This window comes from Petaurus breviceps, unplaced genomic scaffold (assembly GCF_028583685.1).
Source record: "Petaurus breviceps papuanus isolate PSGF00001 unplaced genomic scaffold, PetGlider_PUasm1.0 90784, whole genome shotgun sequence".
Lineage (NCBI taxonomy): Eukaryota > Metazoa > Chordata > Mammalia > Diprotodontia > Petauridae > Petaurus > Petaurus breviceps.
Genome location: NW_027187345.1, coordinates 12,461,726 through 12,470,212, shown reverse-complemented (window position 1 = coordinate 12,470,212; position 8,487 = coordinate 12,461,726). Strand labels below are relative to the sequence as shown.

General features: G+C 42.0%; 1 long non-coding RNA gene across 1 annotated transcript; it reads left to right on the top strand.

Moving 5' to 3' along the window:
• The first annotated feature begins 6,337 nt into the window (after positions 1 to 6,337).
• Positions 6,338 to 7,918, top strand: LOC138147354 (uncharacterized). The gene is made up of 3 exons (XR_011164780.1): positions 6,338 to 6,667; positions 6,969 to 7,127; positions 7,655 to 7,918. It is a non-coding gene; the product is annotated as an uncharacterized lncRNA (long non-coding RNA).
• The last annotated feature ends 569 nt before the right edge of the window (positions 7,919 to 8,487 follow it).

Below are 8,487 nucleotides of genomic sequence, written 5' to 3'. Positions count from 1 at the left end.
GGAAGCTATCTAGGTGCTGCTGGTCAGGTTTCTGGTCCTATGATATGTAAATTCAAGACAAAATCTAGCCATCTACAATTCCAGATCAATAGAATATCAAAAAGGTGCTGACAACTTTGAGAAGATGACTGGAAGTTTTACTGATGATTTGGAGATGTTAATGAACTAACCCCAATATGGCACAGATAGGATTTAGTCTATCCTTCCCTCCCACCCCCCCATAAATACCCCCTCAAATTCTGCGCCCCCCCCCAGCACTGTCCATCAGGTCCATCAGCACTCCTGCTGAGTGCTCCCGATTCCAATCTATGATTAGATGAGTGATAATCTCTGCCACTTCCCCTCCCCATCCCCTTCTCCATGCTGCCCACCTTCTTTCACCATTCCATGCCTCATTCCCACACTATCATCTCCTTTTGTTGCACTTTCCCCTGCTTGTGGAAAAAAGCCTTTATGGGCTTTTTGCCTGCATACCCATTGTGTTTAATTAAAGTGTGATTGCTGCCTCATTTCCTGCTGCCCATCGTGGTCTTTCCTGGCAAGTACCCAAAGAACTACAATCCTTCATGTCATAATTTCATAAATTAGTGTTCAATTCATTAAGTATATGCCAAAAGACCCCATGAAAGTATTTGCCACCTATCAGTTACTGAAGTTTAAGATGGAGGACCTTATAAAGTTCTTCACAGAATTTCTCTACCATTTCATCCTCAGCAACTTGTTGCTGTTCCAAGTCATTTGAGTCATATTTCCCTCCTCAGGACCCCATTTGAGGTTTTCTTGGCAAAGATCCTGGAGTGGTTGGCCATTTCCTTCTTCAGTTAATTTCACAGATGAGGAAACTGAGGCAAACAGGATTAAATGACCTGGGGTCACACAGGTAGTTAGTGCCTAAGGCTAGAGTTGAATTTGGGTCTTCCTGACTTCCAGGACTGTCCTTTATCCACTGCACCATCTATCTGCCACCAGAACAACAACACATTCTGAACCCCAGTCTCTTGACCCCTTAATTTTCTCCCAGGCCATAAACCTTGCACTAGCCACTCTTTCCTCTTTTCCCTATCATTAGTAAACCAATTCAATTCTACACCATCCTCTTCTCTTGTAGCCCTAGTCCCATTAATTATAGCATATTTTTCCTGGCCACTCCCACCATTCATCACCATCATGCCCACACACATGCTGCTGAATGAAGGTGGAGAAAAATCATATAAGTCTTCTGACCATAACTCACATAACTCTTCTAACAATTTTATGTTAATAACCTCAACTGGCTCCTCTGCTGCTAAGGTAATCCTACTATACCTCCCTTATCAACCCAGCAACTCTTCCAAATATTCTTAAGCCTCCCATGGCTCCCCCTCTGTCCCTTCTCTCAGCTAAGAAACTTGCCTCATATTTTACAGAAATTATTGAGGTCATTCACTCCCTCTTCTCTCCTTTCCCTAATTTCCCATCACTCAGATGCTTTTTGCCACTCTCTTCTCCCTGTCTCACATGATGAAGTGACCTTCCTCCTTACAAAGGCTAACTCCTTTCTTTGTCCAAGCAATCCCATTCCATTTCATATTCTCCAACAGATTGCCCCCTTTGTCATCCCCACTCTTTCTCTTTTTCTTAATCTCCCCTTCTCTACGTGCTCATTTCCTGCTGCCTACAAGTATGCCCATATCTCTCCTATCCTGGAAAAAACCTTCACTTGATCTTTCTATCCCTGCTTTCATTCTATTATCTCTTCTGACTTTTGTAGCCAAGCTCCTTGAAAGGTCGGACTACAAAAGGTGTCTTCACTTTCTCTTCTCTCACTCTCTTCTTAACTCCTCACAATCTGGCTTCTGACCTTATCATTCTACCAAAACTCTCTCCAAAGTCATTAGCGATTTTTTAGTTATGAAATCCAATGACCTTTTATCAATTCTCATTCTCCTTGACCTTTCTGCAGCCTTTGGCACAGTTGATTACTCTCTTTCCCTTCTTTGTAGGTTTTTTGGATTCCTCTCTCTCCTGATTTTCCTCCAATTTATCTGACTTTTCCTTCACTGTCTCCTTTGCTGGATCTTCTTCTAGATCATGCCCTTTAATTGTAAGTGTCCTTCATTATTCTGTTTTGAGTCCTCTTCTCTTCTTTCTCTATATTTTACTTCACTTAGTGATATCATCAGCTCCAATGGATTTAATCACTATCTCTATGCTGGTAATTCTCAAATCTATGTTTCTTGCCTCCATCTCTGCTGACCTCCAATCTTTTATCTTCAATTGCCTTTCAGACATCTTAAACTGGATGTCCAGTAGACATCTTCAGCTCATTATGTTCAAAACTGAACTAATTTTCTTTTTTCCCTAATCCTTTTCACCTTGCTGCCTTCCCTATCACTGTGGATGGCAACTCTATTGTCCCTGTCCCTCAGGCTGACAACCTAGGAGACATCCTGGATTCCTCACTATCTCTCACCCCTCCATATCCAAGCTTTTGCCCATTTCATCTTTGCTACATTTTTCAAATATGCCTTCTTCCCTCCTCTGATACTACCACCATTTTAGTGCAGGCCTTCATCACCTCATTCCTTGGTTATTGCAATAAGCCTATGGGTGGATCTGTCTCCCTCAAGTCTCTCCCCACTCCAATCCATTCCTCATTCAGCGCTTGAGTAGTTTTCTCTTAAATGCAGGTCCTATCATGTCACCCTTCCCCACTCAATAAACTCTAGTGGCTTCCTTATTGACTCCAGGAGGAAATACAAAGTACTCTGTCATTCAAAGACCATCATAACCTAGCCCTCTCCCACCTTTCCAATCTTATTACACCTTACTTCTCAACATAGACTCTTCAATCCAGTGACATTGGCCTCCTGGCTGTTCTATGAACAAGACATTCCATCTCTTGGCTCCTGGTTCTGGCTGACTCCAATGCCTGGAAAGGTCTTCCTCCTCTGTTCTGACTATCGACCTCCCTGGTTTCCTTTAAAGTAACAGCAAATATCCCACCTTTTACAGGAAATCTTTCCTAACTCCTCTTAATTCCAGTGATTTCCTTCTTTTAATTATATCCTATTTATCCTTTATTTAACTTGCTTTGTATTTGTTTGTATATTGTTAATCACACATTAGCTCCTTGAGAGCAGGGACTACTTTTTGTCTCTTTTTGCATCTCTGATGCTTAGCAAGGTATCTGACACAATAGATACTTAATAAATGTTTGTTGATTGATTGATTGTTACTTGATCATTTCAGTGCAAAGGTTGGAAAAGGTGAGGCTGGAGAGAAGTATCTGGGAAAACCTGGTTTAGGAAGAGGAATACAAGAATGTAGTAAATTACACAGAAGCCTCATACCTTTAAATCATGAATACTTCAAGAAAATAATTGGTAGGCACTGGTCATGGTGAACATCAATTATTGCAATAAAAGATAAAATGAATTCCACTTTTAACAGGTGAAAAAAGAATTGTTATTGATGTGGGAGTTATCCCTGAATCAGCTGATCTGGCCAATGGTCTAATATAGTGTAATGACTTGCAAAGAAGTACTTAGCTCCTTGTTTCAGCTATTTAATTATTTAACACCTTGTTTCAGTTCCAGTTTCTTTTGAGCCTTGCCCTTGATTGTATCAAGTCTTCCTTAAGAAACAGGACTTGTGAACCCCACAGTGGGAGGAACTTGCTGATACAACAGGGAGGAGGGAAATAGGGAAGAGTTAATGACCATATATAAGGAGAAGCCCAAGCTGGGAAGGAGCAGAACTGAGAAGGGGAACTTTGTGGTGGCCAGCCACTCTGTAACTATGTTCTATTTGTGTTGATTTTTGTTTGTGATACTATTTACAGAAGCCCTGGGACCTTACTGGAAGCCCTGAAAGAGGATTTTTTTTTGCTTTTTGGAGAGCAGTTGGGGTTAAATGACTTGCCCAAGGTCACACGGCTAGTTTTTGTGTTAAGCATCTGAAGCTGGATTTGAACTCAGGTTCTTCTGACTCCTGGGCTGGTGCTCTACACACTGTGCCACCTAGCTGCCCCTGAAAGAGGATTTTCTTGCTGTTTGTTTACAGAAGTCCTGGAGGAGGGATTTAGAAATCCTGGGACTGTACTGATGATGTGCATTGAGTTCTCAGACCTTGTATGTGGGTCTGTGTTGATTTTTCAGGCAGATAGTGAATTGATGATGGTGCTGAAAATGTGCATGAATGTTGTTTTGGCTCTGTTAAGCTTTATCTTCCCAGAAACAGAAACTGCAAAGGACTTGAAGTAAACTAGACACTGAGCTTCAATATGGAACTGGATGAGGAGCTTATAGCTGCCTACCTTTGAATCCAGGTGACAGTTGGGTAGATTCAGGCAGGAGCTGGGACCATGGAAGAGGAACCACGGAATCTGAGAGCCAGCCTCAAGTCAAGATGAAAAGACCTCTCCTTTGGTACCTAATGCTGACTGAGAAGATCATGATTTACTATGGCCTCGGGGTGGGAGAACTTTATACTCTGTACCTTGTACCTCTTAGGATGATTGAGTTAAGGATGATTGGAAACTAATCTCCAATTAAGAAGAAAGACAGCTTTTTGACCAAAAGATTAAGACAATGTGACCTCCAGGTGTAGAACTTTGACCTTTGTACTTTGTGTCCCTTAAGGAGGCTTGCCCCTTAAGGATGACTGAGTTAAGGACTTACTGAATGATATATTTTGTTTAAAACTATGTGGCCCTTTGGGGAAAACTATGTGACCACTTTAGTGACAAGTTGTTATATTGTGAATATATTGTGAATTATATTGTGAATGCTGTGCTTTGGTTTCTGTGAATGTATGTTTAATTTACTGCTGAATAAATAGTTCACTATACCATGTGATCAGAACCTTAAAGCTGTTCACAGTAGCAGTCCTTTGGAGAGCTGCTTGTGCTTGGCTTTACATGTAGCATCAGTCTATCCAGTCCTACTCAAAATCTCATTTATTCCTCTGACACATAGATCCCTTTGAGGGCTCCCTGCATGTTGGAAGGAGTTAAACATTCAGGTGGTATTGCAGATTCAAGGAAAGAAGGGCCCTTTCCAAGCAGAGATGGTATCAGACAGAAGGTATGGGACATTAAGTTCAGAATCAGATGGCCAGTTTGATTTAGGTGTGTAACAGCACAGAAAGTAGCTGAGTTCTACTTGGTTGAGAATAGTTGAGGTATAGGCCTATCCATATATCCACCAGGGAAAGGAGGACAAAAAAATTATCTGGGAAGTTTGGAAAGATCCCAACAAGCATAAACTGAGTATCTCTGAAAAAGCCCCTCATATGCCTTCTTGTCTCTCTTCCCACAAATCTCTCCCATAGTCCCAAGAGTCCCTTTTCTATGTGAAAATACTGAGTCATGTGAAGGGCAGAGACATCCCCATCTTAATCACAGTAATAGAACTAAGAATGGACCCCTGGAGACCTGGTTCCCAGTTTTGCTAACATTAGACCATGTTCTTTTTCCTCACAGTTCTATCTCCCCAGTAAGTGGGGTGTATGTTTTTAAGATTGCCCTGTAGCCCAGCCATCAAGGATGCCCAACCCCTACAAGGTTTTTCAGTGGTTACCAGTCAGACAAAAAGCATTTACTAAGCACTTACTAGAACCCAGGCATTGTTTAAGTACTGGGGATTAAGGTCCAGAATGCCATCACTATCCATTCTACCTCATGAATCTCTTCACAACTCAACTTCTAATTCAAATCCTCCTGACAATGGCTGAGTAGGTGGTATAGTGGGTACAGTGCTAAGTCTGCAATAAGGAAGACCTGAGTTTAAATTCTGGCCTCGGATATTAGCTGTACAACCTTGGGCAAGTCACTTAACACCTGCCTGCCTCAGTTTCCTCAAGTGTAAAATGGAGGTGATGATAGCATCTATTTCCCAAGTTATGAGGATCAGATGAGACAATATTTATAAAGTACTTAGTACAATGCCTAGCACACAGTAGGGGCTTCATAAATGCTTATTTCCTTTCATTCTTAACATATGGAAACTTTCTGGACCCCAGTATGGTCTTGCCCCATTGTGATCTTTCCTTAAAGGGCACCGTAGTTATAGAAATATCACTGAGGGTCCAGTCACCTGATTTCTAGTCTCTGCTCAACCACTTATGCAATATTCAACCTTGGGAAAAGTCATTTAATATCTTTCAGCCAGACCTAATCTTTACAATCCTTTCCAGTTTTGCATGAAGAGAATGAAAACTTCTTGAAGGCGGTGACTGAGTTTCATATTTCTGTGTCCCTCACAGTATATAGTACAGTGCTAGGCACAAAGCAAACATTCATTAAATACTTGTTGATGGATTGATTAAATGTTTATTCTTTTCTTTCTATGCCTAGAGCAGAACTAGGTGCCTGAGCACAGGCAGCTGGAATACGTTATGGTTTTGTTGGTGAGGAACCCTTGGGAAGAAGATAGATGTGGGAATATGGAAGGTTTACAGAGAGCATTTTCATTGGCTCATTCTCCAGCCACCCCTTTCCCCTGTCCTAATTGGATGCTGCCTACAACCCAGGGTTCTCTAACATTAAGAGATGGGAGATACAAGAGTTTTCCTGTTGTCACTCTATCTTTGAGTTCCTCTGCAGGCTCAAAAGCCAGGAAGCAGTCAAGGACTAAGATGGACAAAGTGTTCCTGCTGGGCGTCTCTCTGCTCTGCCTCTTGGGAGGTGAGTCCTGGGACAGATGTCAGGGATCTTGCAATCAGTTTTCTCCTATTTCTCCCCCAAAGTTCATTCTAAATATCAGAGCAGGGATAATACAAAAACCAGCACCTGCTCTGTTTTCCTCACCCTCCTTCCCCTCTCCATGGAACCCCTAGATTTCTTCCCCCATCCCTCATCATATCTAGCCACTTCTGGGGGTTCAAGATGACAAGAAGTGAGGGCAAGGTGGGGTGGGAGGAAGAAGAGATAACAGGACTTATGCAACTGAAGGAAATAACGTAATATCATCTCTGTTACCTCCAAGATGGTGAATCCGGGCTTTTGGCTTCAAGAGATACATTTCTCACTTGCAATGTCTGCGACAGATATGTGTTTACCCACTGTTTGGTGAATAATGCTACCTGTTCTACAAGGGAATCATTGGGATGCCAAACCCAAATTCACTTCCGAGTCAGGAATGACAGTAAGGAAACCAGAGTACCAGCTTGAGCTGCCTCTGACTTGGCTTACTCAGGGTGTGTGTGTTTGTGTGTGTGTGTGGGGGGGGTGAGGTGAGAGTGGGCATGGGGGTGGGGTATGGTGTTGACTTGCCTCAATTGTTTTTTTATTCTCTTGGGGGTGGGGACAATCATAATAGTTTCTACTTCAACTTTCAGAGTTTCCTTATTCTTGTTATTTAGATATACTCAGAGAGATTAAAATGATTTATCTGAAATCATACAGCTAGTATGTGAAAGAGCTTAGGTCCACTGTTCTTTCCAGTCCACTACACTAAGAGGAACCATATGTACTTTTCTTGTTGTAAGGACTGCAGACTTGGGGTGGAAGGGCAGAGATAGGGAAGGGGGGCAGAGGTAATGGCTCAGCAGAGTTGGTGTTTTATAAGTTACAAATAGCAGGGGTAAGGGGCTGGGTTTGAATTCCCTTTTCCAGTTTATGGACTGACTTTGGGGGAGCCTTATCAAAGTTGACCCTTTTCTCCTTTCTCAGAGTGGCTCTATTCTCATACTTCAACGGACTGTGCTAAGAACTGCGAGAGAACGTACGTCAAAATACAAACCAAGGCAGTTTTCACATTTTGCTGTGATCATAAGGACAAATGTAACCAGCCTTATGCACCAATGATACATCATCAGTAGCTTTGCACCCTCTGCACTCCTCTTCCCTTCACCACCCCAACATGGTGCCTTCCTAAAGGCTCCAAGTCCTATTAACACCCTGGACCCATTAGCCCTGCGATTGGGGAGGGGTGGGACATTCAGAAAAGTTAAATGGAAGAATGTACTTATGTATCTTTATAAATTTAATCATTACTTTATTTGATGTTAACACTTCCCCTTAACTTCCAAATAAAGTTTTCTTGAACTCGACCATATTTCAGTTTATTTAATGGGAAAATGTATTTTTACTTATGACTAAGCCAGGAGAGAGCTGGATTATCTTGATGTGGCAGAGGTCAGACTGGTAGCTTCACAGACAGAGAAGTTTCCAAACAGATGTGGGATATAGGGTATTAGAAGAACAAGGATATTTCTAATGGTTTGGAGTCTGATGTCAAGTTGTTAGTGCTAGCCATTCTCCTCTCTGTGAGTCATGACTTCATGGAGCCTTTAGGTGACTGCAGGACAAACAGGAGAGGGGGTCTTGAAGAGTCCTAGAGAATATAAATTCCAGAGAGGTGAAGAGACTATAGGTGATAATAAATATATTCTTTGTCATTGTTATTACAGTCCTCTATGGGACATGTACAAGATGCCAGTTTCCCTTGTTAAGTTGTACCTGTTCCTACACCACCACCACTTACTGAGTTAAGCCCACAGTGT